Source organism: Stenella coeruleoalba (assembly GCF_951394435.1).
Source record: "Stenella coeruleoalba genome assembly, chromosome: 2".
In the NCBI taxonomy this organism is placed as follows: Eukaryota; Metazoa; Chordata; class Mammalia; order Artiodactyla; family Delphinidae; genus Stenella; species Stenella coeruleoalba.
The window spans coordinates 74,058,312-74,071,815 of record NC_137147.1 but is presented as its reverse complement, the minus strand read 5'-3'; the positions used below and the strand labels follow the sequence as shown (position 1 = coordinate 74,071,815).

Genomic DNA, 13,504 nt, shown 5'->3' with positions numbered 1-13,504 from the left:
CACTGAGAGTCCCTTTCCTCTGGTTCAAGCTCAGGCCATCAAATCTTCAAAGATCAGAGCTCCTCCTAGCCCATTCTCCTGTCTAATTAATTCAATACCTAGTATCTTGCATTCCTAAGTCCTTTCATCTAATTCTTTGGTCATTTTTATGATCTGTCTACAGACTATTTTAAATGTCTTATTTTAGTTATTATAGCATTAAACTGAACCCAATGCATGAAGAAGGCTCTAACGAAAGATGACTAAACAGAATTACTCTTTAACTCCTATTTAAACTCCTACGACTCCTAGTTAACTCCTACTATGACTAGTAGTCATATTCAATTAATGGTATCCACCATCATGTTGGAGTTTTTAACAACATAATATAGGTCATCTGATATCTATTTTACTTGAAAGGAAATATGGCCCTTAAGTGACAGTGCATCCCTGGAGGAGGAGTAACTAAGAGTACATGGGATTGAAGAGTTGACCTGGATATATTCAGGCTCCACCATCTATTCTATACCATAGAGAGCCTCCTTCAGCCTCAACTCTTGCTTTTAAAAATGAGAATAATGTTTATTTCAACATCTAAAAATGGCAAAATAAAATTAAAATACCCTATGTTGTAGAAGATTCAGAGAAAAGATGCTCTCCAAAAGCAAGTGTGATTCCTGGGAATGTGGGGGAAATGCATTGAAATGTGCAGACCTACTGATCCAGTTATTCCACTTGTGGACAAAGAATGTCACCTGCCATATCCCTAAACAAAGGATGTTAACTGCCATCAAACCATCAGCCACTGCTGCAGCCCCCAGTGGTGCACCCTGAGGGGAACTCAGGAAGGAGAAAAACAGGATACTGGCCCTAGATATTCAATACTTAAGATGCATATCAAATGAATGATTTCAATGAGCCCAGAGTCTTGCATCTTCCCACAGAGAGAAAAGCGCTAAATTCATTAACTTGATGTATCTGGTTTTCTTTAATTAATAGTAATCTTACAATGTTCCAACTACCTGTTTTTTTGTTGTGAAAACTCCTATATATCCTGGCTTCTCCCTCATCTCTTCGGAACAGTCCCTCAGAGATATCTGAGGGGCTGTCTCCCAAGCTTAAGTCCTCAGTAAGTCCACCAAATTAAACATAATTCTCAACTTTTAGGTTCTGCATTATTTTTCAGCCGACAGTTTTGGCAACCAAAGAAAGGACCCAGGGGAGACTTCTTTCCTTCACCTGAACTCTACAAGAACTGGAGCCTTGGTACCAGAGGAGGCCTCTTGTGCCCATCCACCGCCTCAGAGAGTCGAGATGAATTTGGGTGAGTCTCTTCTTGTTCTCAGATCTCCCAATTATTGACTTATTATCCTGAGTTTTGGCAGTGTCTAACAGGTACCTGGCTCCCCAGTTGAAAGATACTGGGGAAACCCAGTTGAAAGACACTGGGAGTTGTTCAGTTGAGATAGTGAACAATCTGGACTGGGTGATTAGGTGAGAGGCTGGACTAACATTTTTGCCTCCAACTAACACTCAGCCAGGTCTATGTTCATCCAAACTTACACTTACGGTCTTCCCTGGTGGCACAGTGGTTAAGAATCTGCCTGCCAATGCAGGGGACACGGGTTCGAGCTCTGGTGTGGGAAGATCCCACGTGCTGCGGAGAAACTAAGCCCACACGCCACAACTACTGAGCGTACACTCTAGAGCCCGTGAGCCACAACTACTGAGCCCATGTGCCACAACTACTGAAGCCCGCGCACCTAGAGCCTGTGCTCCGCAACAAGAGAAGCCACTGCAATGAGAAGCCCGTGCACCGCAACGAAGAGTAGCCCCTGCTCGCTGCAACTAGAGAAAGCCTGTGCGCAGCAACGAAGACCCAACGCAGCCAAAAATAAATAAATAAATAAATAAAATTTAAAAAAAACTTACAAGTACTTAATTGGGAATAAAAGGAAATCTTGCCCTAAAAATGGTCAATATGGGGCTCTTATTGCATACACAGTTAAGTTACAGAAAACAGGCCATAAAACATCTTTTAAGAATTCTGACCTTAAAGAAACAAAAGCCCTTCTAGGTGGATCTTGCATTTCTCTCCTGTGAGATGTAAATATTCCACCTGATCTTCTTTAGGCATTGTGTGTGTATGTGTGTGTGTTGTGTGGTTTTTTTGGGTTTTTTGTTTGTTTGTTTGTTTTTGCGGTACGAGGGCCTCTCACTGTTGTGGCCTCTCCCATTGCGGAGCACAGGCTCTGGACGCGCAGGCTCAGCGGCCATGGCTCACGGGTCCAGCCGCTCCATGGCATGTGGGATCTTCCTGGACTGGGGCACGAACCCGTGTCCCCGGCATCGGCAGGCAGACTCTCAACCACTGTGCCACCAGGGAAGCCCTGTGTGTTGCGTTTTGAGAACTTAGTCTCTACCATCCAGAAGATACACATATTCTGTACATTTGTCAGCCAGTTGAATAGACTGGGATTCTGAGCAGTCTTTTTTCTGACTGTGTCAACTCTTGGGCTTTTTGACATCTTAACCTTCATTGCATCAGCTATACAAGGAAGGCCTTTACTTTCTTAGGCTATTTGGGGGAATAAACTTTCTGGATCTTGTATAGGTGGCATTCTTCATACTCTCTTGTGGGGACACCTCTTGTGTCTTATTGGTTTGAGTCACTATTAAGATATATCTCATCAATGCCCAGATGATGGATCCTTTAAATTGGAGAAACTTCTAAATTGGTAAATTTTTAAAGCGCTCTCCTTATAAACAGCTGTTTTATTGGTACTTACGAAAAAAACAGATTAGATGGTGGAAAATATATATACATATATAAAATGGTTAACCTAAGAACTATCTTAATTTAAAAAAATGGTTTGAGAATCCTTATTTGTGGTCTCTGCTTCCCCTCAATAAGTCTTATAGGTGCTAATAAAAAACATTAGGATAATTTATATTAATTAGGTTGATTAACAGGGAAGTAAGAAAAAACTGAAGTAAAGTCTAGAGACTTCCTCCCAACAAGGTGGAAATTTTAAGGGGACTCATCCCAAAAGGATAAAAATCTTTCAATGATTATTAAGAAAGGGGATAAATAAAACAGACGTTAATAGGATTAAAAACAAAAAAGTTTTGATACAACGCTACCTAAGGTTGAATGGGTCAAAGGGACCCCTTATTGGTCCCTAACTGTGTGGTCAGTCCACTCAACATGGCTGTCCTCTTGCTCTTTGTACAGCCCCTGATCAACCAGTTTCTGCTTCACCTGCACCCTACTCATGTGAACATGCTTACCCCCTGTCCTTTAGACCAGAAAGTCTCCACCTGCTAGTTTATTAAAGGGAAACATCTGTCCTTGTGAGGGTCGTTGACCTGAGGGGCTGTGAGGGGCATGCCCCAGCTGCTGGTTGCCCTGGTAACTGATGAGCCAACCCAATGTCAATTCCCCCTATAAATGGTAGCCTCCTTCTCTCCTCAGTAGTAAAGACTGCTGCTGTGTCCTGCCTGCCATCTGTCACACACAGTTGGATGTCACTCCAGGACCTCGTTGCAGGTATGTAAGATCCCCTGTCTATTAAACCACTGATGTCTCTGTCGCTGTCTTGGGGCTCTTTCTTCGGTCTCGAGGCTGGGCAACTACAAGGCTTGCAGGCCCACAGAGTGCAGCCCAACAGCAACTTTAAAGGGCCCCAAACAAGTCTGCTCTATTTATCCCAGTTTAAAATATACGTATTTAAAAGGATGGAAGAAAGTTGCAGTGAGATACCTGATCAACAATTTCTTGAGCCAACTAATCAAGTGAAAAAAATTAAGAAAAGGGCCTGAGACTCTTGGCTCAGCCTCTCACTGGGGACCCCAGAGACTTTTATACCAAAAAAAGATTAAATGGTTGGGATAAAAAGGAATGTTTCTGAACTCCTTGTAAGACCAAGGCTTGTTGATGGCATCTTAATGGAAACTAAGGTTAAAAGTATAAAAGTTGATAGAATTAAGGTAAAAGTTTATCAAAATTGGTATATTTAAGTGGGTTTTATGTAAGATGGTTCCATCTCTTTTGCCTAAGTATATTGTGGGACAGACATTATGTCTCACTGGAGAATGCTTCCTCTGCCTGGTATTATAAGACACGGCATATGAATCTGCCCCTAAGGAAATATTAAATATACTAAAGGAAACCAATAGTGTTACCTGGGCCTGTACAATATAAAGTAAAAACTGGGAGCAATATTCAGGGGCAAATTAAAAAAAATAATAGAGATTTTGCTCTGGATTTAACCTGTGCCTCAGAAAGAGGACCTTTGTTAAATGCCTTATGCCAGCTTTCGAAGCCATGATAAATTAAACCCTAAAATTCTAGAACATAGAACTCTTGAATTTCAGTTTTGTTGGAAATCTCATTGATATAAAAAAGCAAATAAAAGAAAATATGGTTTGGCAAATCAATCTTTTAATATCATGTAGGCAACAAACCAGTTCTTTGGAGACTTAAAAGCAACTATCTTTGTCTTGAAAATCTCTACAAATCAGAAATGTAAATATAGCCCACAATGACCTGAGCCTGAGCCTAATTAGCTCAATCAGGTAAAACCAGAAACCAAGGTTAAAAAAAAGAGAGAAAGGCCTTTTTGTTTTTTTTGCTGTACACGGGCCTCTCACTGTTGTGGCCTCTCCCATTGTGGAGCACAGGCTCCGGACACGCAGGCCTTAAAAAGGCCTTTTTAAACTCAAACTGCTAGAAAGGCACCCTCACCCAGAAGGCTCCCTCACTCAAAACCTAATTCATAGCCTCCTTAAGGGTTTATCAAGGAAAAGAACAAATTTTAAGCCTTTCCCACAAATAGTAAATCCTTAGTCAATCCTGAGTCAACTTCTTCCAACTGTTATTTATAAGCTAGTAAGTTTATATTGTAATATCTGATTCATAACTAAGTTTTTTAAGTGAAACTATGAGATCTCTAGTTTTGTCTATTTAAATGTCTGTGTACACATCATACATATGAGATGTCACTACCTCTGGATATACTCTCAAAATTAAATTTATAAAAGACCTCTATTTAGTTGACTTAAAAGTAAGTGCTTACAAACTAAATATTTCTAAATATAAAGGAAACTGGCCAGAATGAATTTCAGGTTCACATGACCTAGGAAATATTCAATATTAAATTAATATCTATTAATAGCTTTTTAAGCTTGCTGACTTAATCAATATAGACATGTTTTTTATTGTACCAAGGTTTACGGAAGGTCAATAAGTTCATATTATTTGTGTTGCAGAGTTTGTCAGCAAAAAAAAAAAAAAAATTAACTTGGTATGGTGATATTTTATAAGTTTAAAGTTACCTGAGATAAGAATTTTCAGGTGAACTCTTAGGAATAATTATGTTTTGGGTATGTCTGTCTAAAATAGTTTCTCCAGATTTTTGGTAATTTGAGCTTTGCTAAATTAAGTTAAATGATGGGAATTCATAGAATATCCAGGTCATTCCAAATAATATAAAATACTGGAATATTAACTGCTAAACAAGTCTAAATTTGCCTACTTTTGTCTCCTTACAAGAGGGAAGCTAAAGGTGTTTGGGTTTATTAGACGCACATCTTGTACCACATTGAAGAAAGAAATTATTCTCTGAGAAAATGGATGTTTCTCCTGGTTATGGACTATTCCAATCAGAAAATGCTGATGGGGGCTTCCCTGGTGGCGCAGTGGCTAAGAATCTGCCTGCCAATGCAGGGGATGCGGGTTCGGGCCCTGGTCCAGGAAGATCGCACATGCCGCAGAGCAACTAAGCCCATGCACCACAACTATTAAGCCTGCGCTCTAGAGCCCACGAGCCACAACTACTGAGCCTGTATGCCACAACTACCGAAGCCCGTGTGCCTAGATCCCGTGCTCCGCAACAAGAGAAACCACCGCAATGAGAAACCTGTGCATCGCAACAAGGAGTAGCCCCCACTCACGGCAACCAGAGAAGAGCCCTGTGCAGCAACGATGACCCAATGCAACCAAATAAAAAATAATTAAAAAGGAAAAAAAAGAAAATACTGATGGGCTTACCTGGTGGCACAGTGGTTGAGAATCTCCCTGCCAATGCAGGGGACACAGGTTCAAGCCCTGGTCCGCAAAGATCCCACATGCTGTGGAGCAAGTAAGCCCGTGCACCACAACTACTGAGCCTGCGCTCTAGAGCCAACGAGCTACAACTACTGAGCCTGCGTGCCACAACTACTGAAGCCCATGCACCTAGAGCCTGTGCTCCTCAACAAGAGAAGCCACTGCAATGAGAAGTCCATGCACCACAACGAAGAGGAACCCCCGCTCACCGCAACTAGAGAAAGCCCACAAGCAGCAACAAAGACCAAATGTAGCCAAAAATAAATAAATAATTTTTAAAAAAAATTCTGGTATGACAAACAATTCACAATTACTTGTTCCTTCTCAGTTTTCACTAGAGATTAAAGTTTTTAAGGGTTAAATTTGTAATATGTAATTAAAGCTAATAAAATATATTAAGGGAAACATTTCAGTATGCAAGGAGAACGTGACTTTCAGCAAAAGAAGGTATGAGGAATGGAAGTACATTGTGTTAAGGGGAAATAGTGATTTTTGTCCTACAACTGGTTGTTTCTGGATGGAAAAAGGAACTAATATAGATACAGAAAGTTGTGGAAGGTTTATAGAAAGGGAGCCCTGAAAAAGGAGTTTTATGCATGGTCAGGCTAGGATCAGATTAAACTTAATTAGGCGAATGGCTATTGTTATTAAAAGTAGGCTGGTGCAGGACTGGATTTTGTTCTTCTCTCTGTTAAGAGAACAAAGTTTTCTTAGAATACTGCTTTTGATAACAGATTGTGTGAGCTTCTTTGCCTTTAAGTGATCTGCATCTGTTTTTTGAAATCTTTTGTCACTTTGGTTAAGTGAATAAGTATTATTTTGTAACCAAGCAGGACCCTATGGGGCCTTCCCAGGACAGACCTCTCTCCCCATATCCTCTGCCTGCCTCCTCTTTGTAGAAAAGCTGGGTCTCCCAGACCTCCCCTGAGTCACAAAAGCCTTGTTCAAGAATTAATCATTGATATAAGTCAGACAGAGAAAAACAAATACTGTATAATATCACTTACGTGTGAACTCTAAAAACTACAACGAACTAGTGAATATAACAAAGAACCTAACTCACAAATAGAGAACAAACTAGTGGTTACCAGTGCAGAGAGGGAAAGGAGTAGGGGCAATAAAGGGGTAGGGGATTAAGAGGTACAAACTATTAGGTATAAAATAAGCTACAAGGATGTATTGTATTGATACAACATGGATTATAGCCAATATTTTATAACTATAAATGGAGTATAACCTTTAAAAAATTGTAAATCACTGTATTGTACACCTGTAATTTATATAATATTGTACATCAACTATACTTCAATTTAAAAAAGCAAACGATACAATTTTAAAAATGTTAAAAAAAAAGAGAATTAATAATTTAAAGGATGAGAACATGTAGTGACAAAAATAGCAGTTGGGCTAGGAAAACTGTTTTACAGATGCTAAAACCCCCACCAAATGGAAGAAGTTAACTACTTGATGACCATGAACATGTCGAGACCTACTGGAGTCTGAGAACTGATAATGTTAATTGACACTGCCCTGTTAACCTCACCATCAACCAATCAGAATTGTGCATGAGCTGATCACACATCCTCCTATTCCCCTCCCTCACCTTGTCTTTAAAAATGCTTCCCCAGAAAAAAAAAAAAAAAAAAAATGCTTCCCCAGTAGAAGAGAACATAGGCAAAATATCCTCTGACATAAATCATAGCAAAGCATTCTTAAGTCAGTCTCCTAAGGCAAAAGAAATAAAAGCAAAAGTAAACCAATGGGATCTAATTAAACTTACAAGCTTTTGCACAGCAAAGGAAACCATAAACAAAATGAAAAGACAACCTACAGAATGGGAGAAAATATTCCCAAATGATGCGACTGACAAGAGCTTAATTTCCAAAATATACAAACAGCTCATACAGCTCAATATCAAAAAAACAACCCAATCAAAAAATGGGCAGAAGACCTAAATAGACATTTCTCCAAAGAAGATATACAGGCAGTCAACAGGCACATAAAAAGATGCTCAACATCTCTGTTAGAGAAATACAGATCAAAACTATAATGAGGTATCACTTCACACCAGTCAGAATGGCCATCATCAAAAAGTCTTCAAATAATGAACGCTGGAGAGGGTGTGGAGAAAAGGGAATCCTCATAAACTGTTGTTGGGAATGTAAATTGGTGCAGCCACTATGGAGAACAGTATGGAGGTTCCTTTAAAAAACTAAAAATAGAGTTACCATATGATCCACAATCCCTTCCTGGGCATATATCCAGAGAAAACTCTAAAAAAATATATGCAGGACTTACCTGGTGGTCCAGGGGGTAAGACTCCACACTCCCAATGCAGGGGGCCCAAATTTGATCCCTGGTTGGGGAACTAGATCCTGCATGCATGCTGCAACTAAGATATCCATGTGCCACATCTAAGACGTCCACATGCTGCAACAAAGGTCCCGCATGCCGCAACTAAGACCTGGCGCAGCCTAAATAAATAAATAAATATTTTTTAAAAAAGATACATGCACCCCAATGTTCACAGCAGCACTACTTACAAGAGCCAAAACATTGAAGCAATCTAAATGTCCATCGACAGATGAATGGATAAAGATGTGGTATATATATACAATGGAATATTACTCAGCCATTAAAAAATGAAATAATGCCATTTGCAGCAATGTGGATGGACCTAGAGATTATCATACTAAGTAAGTCAGAAAGAGAACGACAAATACCATATGATATTACTTATATGTGGAATCTAAAATGGTACAAGTGAACTTATTTACAAAACAAACAGATTCACAGACATAGAAGACAAACTTATAGTTATCAAAGGAGAAAGGTGGGGGAGGGGTGGGGATAAATTAGGAGCTTGGGATTAAAACACACTACTATACATAAAATAGACAAACAACAAGGTCATACTGTATAGCACAGGGAACTATATTCAGTATCTTGTAATAACCTGTAGTGGAAAATAATCTGAAAGAATACATATGTATAACTTAATCTACACACCAGAAACTAACACAACATTGTAAACCAACTACACTTAAAGTTTTTAAAAAAGCTTTCCTGAAACCCACTGGGGAGTTTGGGTCTTTTGAGCATGAGCCACCCATTCTCCTTGCTTGGCCCTGCAATATACCTTTCTCCATCCCAAACTGACATTTCAGTTAGTTTGGTCCCACTGTGCATCAGGCACACAAACCTGGGTTCAACAACAGTTTCACAGTGACCTATGATCCTATATGACCAAGTGTTTTGAAACCTTTTTGATATTTTTTGACAAACTTCCCAAATATCGAATTTTAAATAAAGTTCTTTTGACTTCCAGCTGACTTTGGGATGCTTCAAAGGGCCCTTGAAACATCCCAAAGAGAGATATTAAAACTAATTAGGTTTATTTATGTTATATTACATGGGAAACATTATCAAAAAGTGGTTATAAAATCATCTTAGGGCTTCCCTGGTGGCACAGTGGTTAAGAATCTGCCTGCCAATGCAGGGGACACGGATTCGAGCCCTGGTCCAGGAAGATCCCACATGCTGCAGAGCAACTAAGCCCATGTGCCACAATGACTGAGTCTGCGCTCTAGAGCCCGCAAGTCACAACTACTGAAGCCCACATGCCACAACTACTGAAGCCTGCATGCCACAACAACTGAAGCGCACGCTCTGCAACAAGAGAAGCCACCGCAATGAGAAGCCCGTGCACCGCAACGAAGAGTAGCCCCCACTCGCTGCAACTAGAGAAAGCCCACACACAGCAACAAAGACCCAATGCAACCAAAAATAAATAAATAATTTAAAAAAATCATCTTAGGTTAGATGTCATTAACATAGATATTCCAAAAGTTATATAATTCATAAAATTCTGATATGTCTTGATATAATGTTATCAGTTGTAATTCTAGTTATTTTAAAATGTTGTATGTCACAGAAATATCCAAGTTTCTTGTTGATTACATTGTAATCAGAACTTTAACCACACCGAAGTCTTGTCAAAGACTTATAGACAATCACTGTTTTACTCTGATGCTTCTAGAAAATGAAGGTCTTCAAAAAGATTTATAAAAAGAAATTTTTGACAAATATAAGTTTCTGATAACTTTTAGATCATACCACTGAACTGGATAAGAAATTACAAAACTCTAATGGAAAATCTACGACATCATCCAGATCAACAGGAATTAATTACATGGGAGTAAAGGAACTGATAAATGATTTATAATTTTACAACTTCTTTCTGAAATATACTGGCTTTTAATCTTTGTTTTCCAGAAAACAAAACTTTGTTTTCCAAAAATCCTCTTACAGTATGACATACAACAAGTTGATAAAGTTTACCTTGTAAACGAAGATGAAACACGTGTCTTTTTCTCTCTACCTGATCTTTCCAGAATTTGGCCTCTCTGACACCCCTGTGTACTTGATGACTTTTTGTTATCAGATTACAGCTAGTTATACTAATCATGTTTTAATTTGTTCTCTCTTGTTTTCAAATTACACCTTGTGCCTCTCTGTGCAACTATGACTTTATTAATGTTACTAGCTGTATTACTTATACCCTGTCTGTTTTATAAGATTATTGTCTCTTGCATTAACAAATGTATAACCAGGCCTTCAACAAAATTAATGATGGCTAAATGTCTTGAGGCAGTTGATCACATATAACTCTACATAGAACAGTTATAATAGTGCAACTCTAGATATGGAAAGAGGCAGCAAGGGAAAACATTCCTTGGATCATAATATATTATCAGAGAATTTTAGATCATCAGCAGGGCCTAATCAAAAAATTAGCACATCAAGTGGCCTATCAACAGAATCTTCCCCTGATCTAGGAATGAACCTTCCTAGTGTCACGGGACAAAATTAGTCATGAAATGCCTCCCAAACATTGGTCAAACCTATGACCAAGAGGAGGCCCTGTGGACAAAGAATGTTACCTGTCATATCAGTAAACAAAGGATGGTGTAGCCATCAGCTACTGCGGCCAGCCCTGATGGTGCACCCTAAGGGAACTCAGGATGGAGATAAACAGGATACTGGCCCTAGATAAGGTGTGTATCAAAGGAATAATTTCAATGAGCCCAGGCTCTTGAATCTTCCCATACACAGAAAAACCCTAAATTCATAACTTGAGGTCTGGTTTTCTTTGACAGTAATCTTTTGATGTTCCAATTACCTGGGTTGTTTTTCGTTTCTGTTTTGTTTTTGCAAAGATTTTTATATATCCTGACTTCTCCTTACTCTTTGGAATAGTTCCTCAGAGCTATCTGAGAGTCTGCCTCCTGGGCTTAAGTCCTCAGTAAGTCAATAAAACATAATTCTCAACTTTCCGATTGTGCATTTTTTTCATTCAACACACTTTTAGGCAGTTATCCTAAGAACATAATTAAAGATATGTTAAAAAAAAGATATGTGCAGAGACTTAACTGCAAGGACATTCATCTCAATATTGTTTGCAAAAGTAAAAAACTGGAGTCAACTAAATGCTAGCAGTAAATGACTAGTTTATACTATAATTTACTTAACCAGACAATGGGATATTATGCAGCCATTAACAATTATGCACAGGGGAATATTTAATGACATGAAAATATGTTCACAATGCCCTAAGTAAAAAAAAAAGCAAGCTTAAAAACAATTTAAAGGGGGACTTCCCTGGTGGCACAGTGGTTAAGAATCTGGCTGCCAATGCAGGGGACACAGGTTCAAGCCCTGGTCCGGGAAGATCCCACATGCCGCGGAGCAACTAAGCCCCTGTGCCACAACTACTGAGCCCACGTGCCACAACTACTGAAGCCCACACGCCTAGAGCCCATGCTCTGCAACAAGAGAAGCTACGGCAATGAGAAGCCCATGCACCTCAATGAAGAGTAGCCCCCACTCACCACAACTAGAGAAAAGCAAGTGTGCAGCAAAGAAGACCCAACACAGCCAAAAATAAAATAAATAAATAAATTTATTTGTTAAAAAAGTTAAAGTATATAGCATCCCATTTTTTAATTTAGAGATAAATAGGCATCGAAAAGCTCTGAGAGGCCAGCATCAAGATGTTAACAATGATGGCTTTAAGAGTGATTTCTATTTTTTTCCTTTGTGATCTATGTATTTAAATTTTCCACAATAAGCACATTGCTTTTCCAAGCAAACCTATTTGTGTTAATAGTATATACTTTGTTCACAAGGTTGCAATGAGGATAAAATAGGATAATGCACCTGAAAAAGACTTTCAGTAGTGTAAAGCACTATACCAATATTACTGATACCGAAAGCTCAGCTTCTCTGTACACCAGTGCCAAACTGAATCTTGGAGGCAAGAGTTTTGGGTGAAGTAGAAAAGAATAGCTTTGGGACTTCCCTGGTGGCGCAGTGGTTAAGAGTCCGCCTGCCAATGCAGGGGACACAGTTTCGATCCCTGATCTGGGAAGATCCCACATGTCGCGGAGCAACTAAGCCCATGCGCCACAACTACTGAGCCTATGCTCTACAGCCTGCAAGCCACAGCTACTGAGCCTGTCTGCCACAACTACTGAAGCCTGTGTGCCTAGAGCCCACTCACCGCAATGAAGAGTAGCCCCCACTCGCCACAGCTAGAGAAAGCTTGAGCAGCCACAGGACCAAACGCAGCCAAAAAAAAAAATTAATTAAAAAATAAAATTTAAATAGATAAATTCTATTAAAAAAAAAAAAGAAAGAAAAGAATAGCATTATTGCTTTGCCAGACAAAGGGGGCCAGAGCAGGCTAATGCCCTCAAAGCTGTGTGTCCCAACTTGGATAAGTTTTATAGTAATGGTTCAAAGAGGACATGATCAGCTCATAGATGTTCTTCTGATGGGTTAGTGGTGAGGTAAGTAGGAGTCAGCATCATCAGCCTTCAGGTTCCAACTGGTCTGGGGTCTACATGCTTGTGGGCAGCATACCATCTTTAATCCTTAACTTCTCTCATCTGGACGGGGTTTCAGTATCTGCAAAATAGCTGAAAGATATTGTGGTGTGTATCCCTTGATGGGTAACCAGGACTCTGCCCCAAGGCTGCACTATTCTCTTGACTCTTTGTTTCTCCCTTGTCTTGCATCCCCCTCTTTCCCTAATTAACAACTGCTTGAATCTGCCCATTGGAACTCAGGGAAGGTCATGGAGGCTGAATGAAGGTAATCAAAGAAATGGAGGGATACAGAAAGGCTTTGTGCGCAGGATCCCCACAGGGCCCTGCTTGGTATCACTATGATCTACTCTACCTAAATCTGGGTGTCCTTCCCCATCATTCTTGTATAGAACCTGTCTTCCTATTTGAGATCTCCTTTGTTACATTCTTCTATAGTGCATCTCCACACCAGTTGACCACCAGACAATTCCTTCTTCCTACCCTCAAACTGTAGCAGACCCGTTTCTTCATCCATCTTACCTTTATA

General features: G+C 39.6%; 1 long non-coding RNA gene across 2 annotated transcripts in view; it reads right to left on the bottom strand.

The window, feature by feature from the left end:
• Nucleotides 1-13,504, bottom strand: part of LOC307181683 — a 93,229-nt gene that overhangs the window by 58,493 nt on the left and 21,232 nt on the right. For both annotated transcript variants that reach the window (XR_013827005.1, XR_013827006.1), the window contains one exon: nucleotides 8,387-8,562. This is a non-coding gene — a long non-coding RNA (uncharacterized lncRNA). The remainder of the gene's footprint in view (nucleotides 1-8,386; nucleotides 8,563-13,504) is intronic.